The 15,585-nt window shown below is 40.1% G+C and overlaps 1 protein-coding gene across 6 annotated transcripts in view; it reads right to left on the bottom strand.

Annotated features, from left to right (window-relative positions):
- Positions 1–15,585, bottom strand: part of Disp1 (dispatched RND transporter family member 1) — a 137,838-nt gene that overhangs the window by 110,055 nt on the left and 12,198 nt on the right. For 3 of the 6 annotated variants that reach the window (XM_027418777.2, XM_035445071.1, XM_027418780.2), the window contains exon 2: positions 7,608–7,694. The exons of 1 other annotated variant lie outside the window; for it this stretch is intronic. The gene's annotated coding sequence lies outside the window, so the exon portion shown is untranslated. Of the gene's footprint in view, positions 1–1,972; positions 2,072–7,607; positions 7,695–15,585 lie in introns of all 6 variants that reach the window. 2 more of the 6 variants (XM_027418778.2, XM_027418781.2) reach the window with 1 other exon arrangement.

The following is a 15,585-nucleotide window of genomic DNA, read 5'->3' as shown; positions in this document are numbered from 1 at the left end:
GGTAAGGCTTCGGTTAGGGTCGAGTAGAGCGCCTGCCTAGCACACAGGCGGCTCTAAATTCAAGCCACAGTTGAGGGGTGAGGCTGAAGACCGACTATGCTATAAAGAAAATGAAAACTAAAACTTTAGAGATCTGCTTAAGTAGTCTCTGTCATTTCAAAAGTTACTCTGCACTTGCAAAGTGAACTAATCACAAGCCACTGCTGTCTCTCTTCATGGAATCTCCCCCAGACTCTTCCACGTGGGTCTGTTATGTTAGTCTGATTTTCAGATACAGCATGTACACTAATAAAACTGTATTTCTTTAGATGACCATTTTGTTTTGACACCTTAGATTTACACAGATTTATTAGTCAGAATCAATGAGGTTTATCATGCTATTATTAGATACCAACTGAAAGTCCTTTAAAGCAAATGTGTTATTCTATGTTACCATGGAATGCCTTTTGGAAAATACAAATATATACAAAAACTCTGCCACTATCCAATACTGTTTTTAATCATTACATTTTCCTTCAATCTTGTCCCAAGTCCAGTTCATAATTAATGAATGTTGGAAATTATAACCTAGCACAAATAGTACTTCCTTTGGTTTACTAAACTTCAACTAATACTGCCTTCTGTTTACCAAGTAACTTCTTCACTCCAAGAAAAACACAGACATCCTCTTCAACAATTTGCCTCTTTCCTCTTAGGAAAACCTACAGCAGCTCAGACCTCTTCAAACTACCACTGTGTAGATACCACCGCCACACCACCACACACCCGAGTGGGTACCATCACCTCCACACCACCACACACCCGAGTGGGTACCATCACCTCCACACCACCACACACCCGAGTGGGTACCATCACCTCCACACCACCACACACCCGAGTGGGTACCATCACCTCCACACCACCACACATATAACTTCCTTTGAACTTGGCTAGTTCAGTCTGCCTATACTCTCTATATTAGATGATTTAACAAAAAAAAAAAAAAACTTCAGTCAGTATAAATAAATGACAAAACAGGATTTAAAAAATCTTATACAAGAATACAAAGTTTTACATCTATTTTAAAAGGAGACAGTAATTATCCAAATGACTGTCTTCCTCTTTAGCTCTAAACAGCTGGATATTCTTAAATTTAATTATTTAAGAAATGAGATAATCCATCCCTAGGAAAAGACTTAGACTTCCAGCCTTCCCCATTCCTCCATGGCTAATCCCCTGGGGGGAAATCAGTTGCATCTGTTTGTCTTTGCATTGATTTTTTTGAATTTCTTTTATGGTAAACTATACATAAAATATATCATCTTAACCCTTTTTAAGCTTAGCCATGTGGAGCGCATCCACACTCTGGTACAAGCAAGCTCTAGATTTTATCTTGCAAGACTGAAACTCTAAACCCATTAAACCTCTCTCCATCAATCCATCATCTTCCTCCCTAACCCTGACAACCACCTGTCTGTCTCTGTGAGTTTAGATCAGACAGTAGATGCATACAGTATCTGAATTTTTAAGACTACTATTTCACTTAGCATAATGTTCTCAACCTTCATTTATGCTGCAGTATTGTCTGGATTTCTTCCACCTTAAAGCTAATGATGTTCTAGTGTGTGTAAATACATATTTGTTTTTCCAGCTACCAATCACAGGCACTTCCTTTCACATAACAAAGAACTATAATGTTGTCATGCATATAGTTACAAATTAATTTTTAGACAATTTGTCAAAAGCTCACAGTACAAAAAGTTTAGAAAACAGGTTCACCATATAGCTTCTAGAAAAGCATGTTGTCTTTCATACAATGAAATTAATAGAAAATGATTTTTTAAAGCTTATCTATTTGAGTTGTCACTATTTCTTCTGCATTCAAGCACAACAGTCTACCAAACCACTGAATGAAGCTTCTATTTCTAAAATGAATATATAATACTCCATTATGAAGAAGCCTCCACCAATATCTTCCAATGCAAACACTCACAGTTTTATGAGAAAGCAATAAAACAATTGCTGATTTTTCATGAAAGAGCCTTACAGCTTCCTTGACCAGTTCATGTTTCTCTTTTCAATTTCCACTTTTCTACGGGAAAGCATACATGTTATTGAGACACATTTAATCATATAATCAATAAGCTGCTCAGAGGTTTAAAACATCACAGAAACTGAACTCTTAAGTCTTGTGTGACACCAGGTCAAAGCTTTTCGGTTGGTTTAAAACATCACAGAAACTGAACTCTTAAGTCTTGTGTGACACCAGGTCAGAGCTTTTCTGTCGGTACAAAGGTGGTGATGGGATGAGCACAACACATGTCAGAGCACTTCCTCCCAGCTCTAGAAAACAGCATGCTCCCAAGGCTTACACTATGTGTTTTAGCACCAGTGCCCATCCCCAGGTGTGGCTATGGTTCAGCACTGGATATGCTAGTTTACAGCATTATTATTCCCAGAGGACTGTTCAACAGAAAATACACAGAAAGCTGTCCTCAGTTCCCTAATAATCCCTCCCGTTAAGAAGTTTCAAGGTGAGCCAGTCATTGGTGGCGCACGCCTTTAATCCCAGCCCTCGGGAGGCAGACATAGGCGGATCTCTGTGAGTTCGAAGCCAGCCTGGTCTACAAGAGCGAGTGCCAGGATAGGCTCCAAAGCTACACAGAGAAACCCTGTCTCAAAAAAAGAAGGAGAAGGAGGAGAAGAAATTGTTTCAAGGTGACTTACTATGCTTTAAATGGCAAATATGATGCATACAAAAACCATCTGTTTACAGGGAACATTTACCCTCACTGTTTTCACTAAACAGATGAAATGCTAGATGATTCTAAGGAGACAAGAAGACAACTCCACTGTTTCTTGGAAGAGCTGGACTAGGGATGCTGACAGAGGAGAAGTTATTTTCCTTTTAAAAGCTCACAAGAGATTTTAAAAATTGTGACTTTTTCAGCACCTATATGACTATACAAATCTTAATATAAATCCTAGACTATGCACTCTAGTTAATAATAGCATGTCAATTATTAATTTGTTATTTGGAAAAAAGTTGAAAAATAGAGAAAATTGGGGAGGCAGGGGGTAGGGAGCATAAGGGAAGATTTTCCATGCAATTTTTCTGGAAGCATAAAACTAGAAAACTAAGCAATAAATTCTACTGGTCAATAAAGATGCAAGAAAACCCAGGAATTTTTATATGTAACGAGTATATTATGTATATTTTATGAGAGATGATTTTGTTGTTAAAACTCTAATTACAGTTAACATAGAGATAATAAGAGCTATATCACTGCAAGACTCTCATTCAGTAAAATAATTCACATTTTCAAAAAAATGTTACCATCCAGAATACACAAATGCACAATTCATAGAACGAAAAGGCATCTTAACAGATGGTCCTGGCACTAGAAAGTGCACTAGGATGATCCATAGTAGACCCTTATCTCTCCTTCTCATACCTCTCTGAGGTATTTTTGGAGACATTTTTCCCTAGCTATGTTCACCTATGAGATCCAAATGCCACAATTATTACTACATCATTATGAAGTCACTCTCCCCATACGTAATCTAACTTGCAATTTATCTTCCTATCGGGGGCCAAAAATAAGTTATCTAACCAGTCTTTACAAATTTAATTGAGGATTCTTTAAATTTTGCTCCTATTCTCAAGTATAATCTATCTACAACATGGAATAATCATTTCAAGGAAGAAATGGAAAACATGCCAAACATAGCTTTTTTGGTGTGTTAGTAGTCTAACAGCTCTCCCAATTTTTAGGCAAATACTACTTCTGTAGCTGAAAAAAATGTAGTGAGATATTCACCTGTATCTCTGACCACACCCTTTTGGGCATGGTCACAGGTACAGACATGACAGAGAGTGGGTTTTAGGTCTGGGGTCGGGACAGGAGGCTCTCTCTTGCTTCTGCTCAGGTCACAGAGGGCAGCCTGGGTGAATCCTTGGAGCTGGAACTTGTGGTAGTGACCCACTTTCTTGTGCCTTCTCCCCAAATAAAGTTACATTAACCTATTTTGAGACTAGCCCCGTGAATCTTGATCCGTGCATCCACAGAAAACCATTTACAACAGTTTATTTTCAAATTGGCTTGATCCAAGCATCTGAAATCTTTATAGTGACTGCATTTCCAATGCTCCAGGGCATATGGGTGTGTCTGGGGTGTGGATAGAGAACTACAACAGTGGGGTTCAAATCTCAGCTATCTTCCCTGAGTTTACTCACTAGAGGGCAATGACCTTACTCTCTCAGATTCAGCTGCCATATCCAGAAAATGAGGAATACCAGAGTCACCAAAACACAGGTTGTTTTAAGGCTTAACTTAAATAATGTTAGCACAGAGGCTGGCATACCATAAACACCAAATAAATGGTAGGTTAGAAACCGTAGCGGGGCTGTTACAGTGTGGCGCAAGCTGGTTCCTTAGTGGGAAGCAGGGACACTGCCAGCAAACTGCAGGGCACAAAACCTCCTCCATGGGCTTCCTGAGGACAGCAGCCCATGCCCAACTCATCACACAGAAGCTCACACACAATGGCTACATAAATATATGGTCCATAAAAGGAGAGCCAAGAAGCAAACTCTAGAAGTGAGGCCAGCATTGACCTGAAAGTGAAAGCCTCTTAGCAAGCATGGACAGGCTGCTCAACTGCCAGGTTTCGTTTTCCTTATCTCTAAGGTGGGGATAATGCCACTTGCCTCACAAGGCTGCTAGGCTAATGAGGAGTCACTCATGTAACACTCTAGTCACTTCTAATACACTGTAAGCAGCCAATCAAAAGCACTAAGACAGACATGGTGATGATGAGCACTTTTAAAATCCAATGACAAAAGAAATAATCTCATATTGCCTCATATTTCTCCTTTAAAAACAATGTTAAACTTCTACTTATTACATAGAATGCCGTTTTTTCCTGAGAACTGGCTAAAGATGTGTCTCATTACTCTCTTTCCACAAAGTCAATTTGGATAAAGCAATAGACAGATAATTTAATCACTGAAATTACCTTATCTATGACTGATAACTAACCCACCAACTACTGGAACACAACAGCTGCTGCATTCTATGTAATAAGTAGAACTAGCCATCTGCCTGAGGACACACAGCCAACCAGGACACCACTCCATTTCTATCTCTGGATCTTACGCCAAAGGACAATAGGAATGGGCAGAGAGAGGTAGCCACACACCTGTGATATACTTACTCTATGCTGCCAAATGTGGCACAAATGGACTGGTCCTGACCCTGCAGACTAGCATAGCTCAGTACTGGTAATGACCGAACTTTCTTCCTCTGGGTGAAAGAGACTCTTGGTATTCCACTCTCTCTCGTTCCATGGGGAAATAAAATCCCAAAGACTGAGTTACACAAGCTCCCAGTCAGTTACTAAAGAAAAAAAAATATAAGAAACCCTGGGCCCCTAGTTCTCCAGTGATCCTTCCAGAATCTCTCCTACTAATGAAAGTTCATCTTGACACAAGTACAGTCATTCCCAGAAGTTACATGGACACAATGGTAATTATTTTTTCTTCCAAATGTGTCATGGTTTGAATGCAAAATGTCCTCCATAGGTTTGGGTATTTGAACACTTAGGCCCCAATTAGTGGTGCTATTTGGGGAGGTTTAGGCAATACGGCCTTGCTAGACGAAGTAAGTCACTGATGGGCTTTGTGATTCGATAGCCTCACCCTATTTCCAGTTCTCTCTGCTTCATGCTTGTGGTTGAGGATGTGAGTTCTCAGGTGTTGTGGAATATTTGTTTACACTGTGTGACGATGTGTCACCATGGTTGCTTTAATAAGGAGCTGAATGGCCAGTAGCTTGACTGGAGAGAATAGACGGGACTTCTTGGCATAGAGAAGAAGTGAGTGGAAGGAATCTAGGGTAAGGGATTTCACCAGCAGACTTGGAGCAAGTCGGACATGCTGTACTGAGGGAAGGTAAAAGCCACATGACAGAACATAGATTTAAGAGAAGCAGGTTAATTTGGATTATATGAGCTAGTTGGGGACAAGCCTAAGCTAAAGGAAAGCTTTCATAATTAATAAAAAGTCTCCATGTCGTTATTCAGGGGCTGGCTATCCAGAGACAGTCCCACAAGAAAGCTTGCTACACTCAGGCTCCTGCCGCTCCAACCGCCATGGCAATCTGCTGCCATGCTTCCTCGCCATAATGGATTCTTGTCCCTACAGAATAAACTCTTACATAAGTTGAGTGCTCGTGACATCTTATCACAGCAAGTGATGAGGGATTAATACAAAATGCTAACAGAACATTAGTTCCAGTGGACCCTATACACATACTGCCACTTCTGTGTGCTCACTGAGACTGCAGATCTGTTATCTCTGAAACAAGTTTATGGAGCTAAAGGAAGAGACCTTCACAACCACAACATTTTCTCAGGAGGAACACTTCTAAAATCTAGTGCTCTCACTTGCCTCACCCTTGCACGTGCTGAGATCATAGGTATCATGTAACCACACCTAGTGAAATAAAATAATTTAATCCTAACTTTTTTCTCCTCGTTTTTTATCATCCGGCTTACCAAATGATCCTAGTACCAAATCTAAACCAAAATAGAACTCTTCATTCTTTTTACACCAAGAGTCTAATCATTGGTAGCCTACTACAGGCTACAGTTGATATCACTATACTAAGTACAAAACGGAGATCTGAGCTGGGTGATGGTGGTGCACAACTTTGATCCCAGTACTTGGGAGGCAGAGGCAGGCAGATCTCTGAGTTCAAGGCCAGCCTGGCCTAAAGAGTGAGTTAGTTCCGGGACAGCCAGGGCTACACAGAGAAACCCTGTCTCAAATAAACAAAAACAAACACCATACACCTAGTTGCACGTATGTCACACCATGTAGGTGTGTTTACACACATTCTGTAGTAGTCATGCCACAAAGTGAACTACTGATACATTTCTCAAACTCTATCCTTGCCATAAGTGATACAAAATGAACATTTAAGGTCATCTGAGGAAACTTAAATATCCTATAGCACACTTTTAAAGTTTTAGTTCACTGTGATCTATATCACACAGCACAGTGGTGATCACAGTATAAACTATATTACCAAAAGGTTTTTGAATAATAGAAACAAAACAAAAATCTCCAGTAAAGAATGAGTGTGTAGGGCTAGTTAATAGCTCTGTCAGCAAAGTGCTAACCTTGCAAACACAACGACTGAAGTTTGATCCCCAGAACCCAGACTTTAAAAGCCAGATGAAATGGCATATTCTGGTAATCCCAGAGCACGGGAGGCAGACCAGGGACACTGGGGCTCGCTAGCTAGCCACCTACCCAGCTGAGAGAGTTCCAGGACAGGACAGATCTCATCTCAAAGGAAAAAGTAGGCCATGCTGAGAAACAACACTGGAGGTTGTCATCTGGCCTTTGCACACACTGCACACATACATGTACATATACCCACACACATGTGCATTTGCAGACACACATACACATGCACACAAGGAGTGAATATAATAGCTATGTTTTATAATGTGGATGGGTCAAATTTAGTTCAAAAGGACTATTAACATCTATGTTAAGGACATAAATATAACCCAAATAAAATTAAAAGATAAACAGCTACTTTAAAATCTGAAATTACCTCTTTTTCAATGATGTACTTGTGACAGCTGATACATGAATGACTATGATAATTCAACAACCAAGATGGGCCTTCATTCTCAGAAATCTACGAAAGAAAAGTACAACTTAAATTTAGTTTATAAACAATTACTGAAACCCACAACTGACATCTGGAATGCTCTGATCATACCAGAGGAACTTACTGTCAGACAGTATAAAATAGTTATACAATGAGCCTAAAGCAAAAATAATAGTGTTGTATCACATATATTGTATGTATTTTTCCCTCCTAAAAACAGTTCTGCAAAGTAAATAATATAATCTACTTTGCAACTGAAAAAAAATCCGTAGTTGAGCAACCTGCCCTTTATACAGTTGCTCATGTACAAGGTCAAATCATTCTTTCAGAGAAACTAGGTAGAAGGTTATATTTAATTTACTAAAAAGAATTATGAAAGTATCATCAAAAACCATAAAGGCTTACCTGTCACATGTCCCTGTAAAAACACTGACTTACATTCATAAACAACTACCATTTCAAAAGCCTGTGGTCTGGATTTCTTCCATACATGGGCTTCATGTGCACTGCCTAGCAGGACAGAATTTCTCAGTAGTAAGACCTGAGGTACACCACTTTGTATAGAAGATACAACCTTTGACATTGCAACCCACCAATGTCATCTACAATGTGCACACTGGAGAAGAGTATAATTGAGTTATAAGACAAAAAATCTCATAATATTTTAAATTTACGGTTTTATGTCAGACCAAATTCAAAGCTATTGTGGGTGGAACCCATTGTTTATCTGTCCCTCCTTTGCTTCCAGAGACCAGACCCCAAAGAGCTAGTTTCTCTGTCTAGCTACAGGGCAAGGTACTACACTCTGCCAGTCCCATATTTTCAGAGATGGTGCAGGGGTAAATAAATCCCTAAGAAAAATAAATGGGAAATCAGCCCTCTGTCAGATGTGGGGTTGGTGAAGATCTTTGCCCATTCTGTGGGCTGCTGTTTTGTCTTGTTGACTGTGTCCTTTGCCTTACAGAAGCTTCTCAGTTTCAGGAGGTCCCATTTATTCATTGTCAATCTCAATGTCTGTGCCACTGGTGTAATGTTCAGGAAGCAGTCTCCTGTACCAATTTGTTCAAGGGTACCTCCCACTTTCTCTTCTAAGAGGTCCAGTGTGGCTGGAAATATGTTGAGGTCTTTGATCCATTTGGACTTAAGTTTTGTGCATGGTGATAGATATGGATCTATTTGCAATCTTCTACATGTCAACAGCCAGATATGCCAGCACCATTTGTTGAAGATGCTTTCTTTTTTTCATTGTATAACTTTAGCTTCTTTGTCAAAAATCAGGTGTTCGTAGTCATGTGGGTTAATATCAGGGGTTTTCAATCAGATTCCATCGGTCTACCTGTCTATTTTTGTGCCAATACCAAGCTGTTTTCAGGACTATGGCTCTATAATAGAGCTTGAAGTCAGGGATGGTGATGCCTCTAAGTTGCTTTATTGTACAGGGTTGTTTTGGCTATCCTGGGTTTTTTGTTTTTCCATATAAAGTTGAGTATTGTTCAATGAACTCAACAAGCTAACCATCAAAACACCAAACAATCCAATTAAAAAGTGGGGTGCAGAATTAAATAGAGAATTCTCAATAGAGGAATCTAAAATGGCTGAAAGATACTTCAGAAAGTGCTCAACATCCTTAGCTATCAGGAAAATGCAACTCAAAACAACTCTGAGATACCATCCTACACGTGCCAGAATGGCTAAAGTCAAAAACACCAACGACAGTCTATGCTGGAGAGGATGTGGAGAAAGAGGAGCATGCCTCCATTGTTGGTGGGAATGCAAACTTGTATGACCACTTTGTATGGCAGTTTCTCAGGAAAATGGGAATCAGTCTACCTCAAGATCCAGAAATTCCTCTCTTGGGTATATACCCAAAGAACGCACATTCATACAACAAGGACATATATTCAACTATGTTCATAGCAGTATTGTTTTTAATAGCCAGAACCTGGAAGCAACCTAGATGCCCCTCAACCAAAGAACAGATGGAGAAAATGTGGTACAGTTACACAATGGAGTATTACTCAGTGAGGAAAAAAACAATGAAATCATGAAGTTTGCAGGCAAATGGATGGAACTGGAAGAAAACATCCTGAATGAGTTAACCCAATCACAGAAAGACAAACAGGAGCTGTCATCCAGTAGCTGATCGAAGCAGAAGCAGGTACCCACAGCTAAACATTGAGCCATACTCCTGGAATCCAGTTGTGGAGAGGGAGATGAGCAAAGGAGCCAAGACTGTGTTGGAGAAACCTGCAGAAACAGTTGACCCGACCTAGTGAGAGCACAGAGACCCTAGTGGTTAAGTTGGGGAACCAGCGTTGGATTGAACGAAGCCCTCTGAATGTGGGTGCCAGCTAGGAGGCCTGCGAAGTCTATGGGACCTCTAACAGTGGAGCCAGCTAGTGCAGAAATGGACATTGGGGGCCCATTCCCTATGGAGAGATACTATTGCAGCCCAGATACATGAAAGAGGACATAGGCCCTCCCAAATGATGTGACAGACTTTGATGATTCCCCCATGGGAGGACCTCACTATCCTTGGGGAGTGGGTAGGGGATAGGTTGGAGGGGTGGTGGGAGGGCAGGGGAATGGGAGGATTGATACATAAAATATAAGTGCTTCTATAATAAAATAAAATAAATGGGAATAGGAAAAAAACTATAAAAAGTTTTTAAACTTAGAAATGAAATAAGCATGATCTACATAGACACTGGATACAAGACTGACAAGATCCCATCCCCATAGAACTTCCAATCTCCTGATCTGTGATAGCCTTGTAGACACAGGTAAGATACACAAAAAGACACGGGGTTTGGATTTTTGGATCTGAGATGCTCAGCTGGTAAAAACCCATGCAAATATTTCAAAATTCAAAAAACTCTGAAATCTGAAACACAATAGTACCTAAATGACAACATGTTCCAATGATTCCAATCAGTTTACCAATACATGACGTTTAATAACCCTTGGAATTTTATACAGTGCTTTCCAAGCATCTCACTACAGCAACCTACAACAAAAGTGAGTAGTCTCCATTGACTAATGAGGAAGCAGATTAAGAAATATTGTATCCTGCAGTAGGGAGGGGGCACAAATAAGAAAAAGCCAAAGTTTAAGCCCAGCTCTAGACCAACTACATCCAAAAAAATGAGTCTGGTTTCCATCAAGTGAATTCACAGATCAATTCATACCCTCTGAAATAAATGCCTCATCATCCATCTATCATACCACAGTTTCACAGTCATGACAAAGCCATGGTTGTATGAGGAAAGTGGACAGCAACTAAGGACAAATCCTAACAAAGGCTGGGCAACAGAACCAAGCTTTTCATACTCACTTCTCAGGACAAGCCCAATCCTCACATACTCCACCCTGCAACAATCTTAACTACACTGTTCAACAGTATGAGAGAGCGAATGAGTACAGTGATTTTTTTTTTTTTTTTGGTGGGGGTGTTTCAAGACAGGGTTTCACTGTGTAGTCCTAGCTGTCCTGAAACTAGCTCTGAAGAGCATGATGGCTTTGAACTTAACGGAGATCCACCTACATCTGTCTCCCAAGTGCTAGGAGTATAGTAATCTTTAAACAGGGTACTAGAGAGTGATTATGGGATATGCAAAGACTAAATGCCAGCAGTCCAAACAGCAGACATATACAAATATCCCTGATTAAAAGGTGAGAGCATCTCAAATACTCACACCCCACTTTTACCACAATATCAGCCTCTGTGAGATCATACTTGTGACCTCTTCATTCTAAGTCTCTTCTCAGACTGGGGACAGAGCTTAGTTGGAAGTGTAGCAAGATAAATAAAAGACCCAGAAACAGATATTGGGGTTCAAGCTTCAAGCTGACGATCAGAAAAGCAAAGCATCCATCACTAGCTCTTACTCTACCTCAGACTGAAAGGCAATCCTGGCTCCACCAAACCTCAGACTGTAATCCCAGACTGCTATGTTCTCCTCAACGTGGCTGGAGAATCCTGAGCTGAATGGCTCTGCCTTTTATACCTCTCAAATCCTGGGATTAAAGCCATGAGCTCTGATTCACTCTCCAGTAGGCCAGGGTGGTTTTAGACTCAGAGATCCATCTACCTTTGTCTTCTGAGTCCTGGAACTGAAGGTATCTGTCACCACTGTCCAGTTTCTATAGCTAACTAGTGTGGTCAGCCTTGCAAACTGATCTCCAGTAGCTTTATTAGATCATAAACAATGCATCAACACATGGAAGAGTCTTTGCTTTGCATTCATGAGGTCCTGAGTTAGATCCCCAGCACCACGGGGTGGAGAGGTGACAGGGACACATCTACTCCTCAAAGACTTCTAGGGACATATCCCACTGCAAGTCTGTAAGATGCTGTGAAAACTACTTCTGGCCACGTGGTGGTGGTGCACGCCTTTAATCTCATCACTCAGGAGGCAGAGGAAGGAAAATCTCTGTGAGTTCAAGGCCAACTTGGTCTACAAAGCTACACAGAGAAACCAAGCTCAAAAAAAAAAAAAAAAAAGGAAGAGGAAGAGGAAGGAGGAGGAGGAAGAGGAGGAAAGACAGACTAAACTACTTCTGCCTCTGGTCTGAGATCTACAGGAACGACAAATAAGCATCTACTTTGTCTGCAGAAATCACTCCTCCCTCCACTGTCCTCATAAGGATTAAAAACCCCAAACTGCCAATGCTTCCACATCCTTAGTCCCACAGATGGGTACAAGTATTCAGACAATGATTTCTATGGGGGCACTTTTGGATTTTAAATTTAACATGGCTCAATTGAAAATTGAAAATTGAAAATATTTCATCTAAATTATATTCCCTTATATTTAACTTAAAATCAAAATAGGCGGTATCCACAAGAAACCAAAACTAGCTTAAAAATATTCTTCATTTTTAAAAATCTCAACTGAAAAGCTTACTATTTATTTATTGATTGATTTATTGATTTATTTATTTATTTTTGGTGCTGAAAACTGAGCCTGCAGCTTCTCACTCCACTGTTAAACCAAACCCAAAGGCCTTCAGTTAAAACAGGTTATGAGACAAAAGTATTTGTTAGTGATGATAAAAGCTTTCTATATCTTATGATCAGTTGGCCAAACTGAAGGTTCTTATAATAGCTTCTTAGATCGTCAACATTAGAATAGTTGATAAAACTCAATGACTTGGTAATTTTATCATCACAGACAAGTTCAGACCTATCAACAAGCATTAAATTTCAAAGTTACGAAGTCATTATGCCATCAAGCAGTAAATTAAGACTTACCAGTTTAGGCCCCCTGGGAGTTATGATCTTGCCTGATGTACTATTCTGCCTAGTTGGCAACTGGCATACAATCAATATGCACTTTGCTGTCAAATGCATGAAAGATGACTTCACTACTTCACAATCATTAGCATACTCACTGTCCTGTGTGTCCTGGTTCCATCTTATAGGAGCCTTCCAATTATCGCCCCACATACTTCAGCCAAACTGGTGACTCAAAACATTCTACAATCCCTCACCTTGTCCAGGCTCCCTCTTCAAATCACACCCGACACACACCTCAGTGTCTTCATCCCATTACTTCATAAAACTGCTCCAATATTTCTAGTTTGGGGTACTATCTCTTCCATCAGAACCAATAAAACATTGACATTCCACAACAGGCTTTCAGTAGACACTGCTAGAGGAACTGAAGGTACTGCCACTATTGAGCTACTCTTCTGCTAGCCAACATGCTTTTTTCCTAAGCTTTCTTCTGATTAGGAAATCAACAGCAATAACAAACAAAATCTGACTCATCTTTGCAGAGATCATTCCTCACTCTATGTGATATGTGTGGGATTGTCAGATACAAAAACCCCTGTTCCATCCCACCTCTGAAATAATCTCCCCATATTTTACATTTCATATACACACAATTGACAAACTGTATGATACTTAGGCTAGAGTGGCATTTTGTAAAGCTAAACTCTCAGTGGAGAAAGCAACCACATCAGCACAAGGGTCCGAACTCTAACAGAAACATCTTCTGCAAAGAAAGGAAGGACTCCTGCAACAAACATGCTGACAGCACTCTAGGCACCCAAGTCCATGTGCCATTTCAGATATTCTCCACCACAAACCCTGAATGACCAGCCAATCCAAGCCTAAAGCAATAAAACTCAGAGAGTACATCTCACAAATGTTATCGCCTCTGAAAGACAGCATGTGACCTTATAAATACAATTTAAAAGCCTATTAGCTTCAGTTAAATGGTTAACTGTTGATGCCAGGGACTATGTAAGGAAGACCAGCCAGACTATACTACAGCAGTCTTTAGAATAAGAAGGAAGTGGGGGAGGTTTTTATACCCACTCACACACTACATAATGTCTTTTTCATTGCAGTGACCTAAAGAAATAAAAATTAAGTCCACTTACAAAGGGGTCTTTGAAACCATGGCTTGATTTCATGGATAAGCTATGTGGTTTGCAAGACCTGAAGATACAGTAAATGACATGGTCCACTCAAGAAAAAGTTGGAAATGGCGTGGGAGTTTATACTGGGTGTGAAATGGATGTGCTCCAGTTCTCACTCAGCATCACCACCTACAGCAAGCCACTGTCCCCAGAAATGCTCATCTCGTCTATCAGAACTAACTGAGAAGCATGGCCCAAAAACATCACACTAATACCACCTGCTAGGAAATGTATTTTTCCAGTGTCAGTAAGCAAAGCAAAACATCTCACATAGGTAACAACATTATTTTCTACTCCAGGATGTCCTCCTGAATTTACTGCTAAATGGGGTTAAGAAGAAAATGAATACAGGTACTATTTTCTTCCTTCTTTTTTTAAGGAAGATTAGTATATTGGGTACACTGCAAAGGAGCAATGGGTCAAGCAGTCAGTATAGTGCTGCTTGCATCCTAGGCATTATTTTTGGTAATAATTTTTTCAATAAAAACCTCTTATACATTTTTTGTTAAATAGGAAAACTATATCTGAGCCAAAGATGCCTCCAGAAACACATTAAAAATCCCATTTACAGAAAATTCATGAAGTAAGGTCATCATCTTTTAAATGCTTCATTAAGAAGCTAAATCCTTAGAGCAAACTCTGCAAAATTCCAATACAAATGAGTTTTGACATGTTCACAGTAATCCCAGCCTTAATGTCATAAATGTTCTCTGAGCATTTGCTCCACCTGAGCTTCACAACACAGGATCTCAGGCACAAAGCAAGTCATGAAGCCTGTTCACCTCAGAGTAAAAGGTACAAGAAACAACACTTCCTTCCCATTAAAAAGGTCTGTCCATAGACTGCTGTTCTCCTTCCTTGATAAAGAAGTCAGTAAAGGTTCCAACAAGGGACATTTTCAAAGGTTGTTTGGGAAATCTTTTGGAGCCACTTCTTCCAACATGTTTATTTTTTATGTCTCTCAATGAAAAAGGTTTGACAGTCACTAGAATGCCAGACTAAAACCAAAAGTCCTCTCACACACTACCACCCCACTACCTTGGCTCAACACAAAATACTCCAAGTAAGCAGGTGACAAGGTGGCCTTGCTTCTGGCTGGTGAATATATGTCTAGAGATCACCTAAAGCATGTTGGGTTGCAGTGCTGAGTATGGGATGCCTACCTCTCTGTAAATTATTGACCAGAGAGGCTCGGAGGCCACCTAAATATACAGGCTATTACCATTGCTTTGGTCACCCACCAAAACTAGATGGCACTAATGCACTAGTGGCATGACTATTATGGGATAACCAACCACTGTTCTACTTGGACATGACGCCCAGTCCATAGTAAATCAAATCAGGCCTAGCACAGTAAATCTGATCAAAAGCCCATGGCTGTCGAGGGCATCGGCCCTTGTGGGGAACCTACTATTATTTTCATAAATGGACATGGTATAAAACTACTTTCTAAGATTTGTGGTTATAACCACAGGTTAATGCTGAT

The sequence above is a fragment of the Cricetulus griseus genome, chromosome 5 (genome assembly GCF_003668045.3).
Source record: "Cricetulus griseus strain 17A/GY chromosome 5, alternate assembly CriGri-PICRH-1.0, whole genome shotgun sequence".
NCBI classification, from domain to species: domain Eukaryota; kingdom Metazoa; phylum Chordata; class Mammalia; order Rodentia; family Cricetidae; genus Cricetulus; species Cricetulus griseus.
Note: the sequence above shows the minus strand (reverse complement) of the source record. Positions and strands in the feature narration are given on the sequence as shown.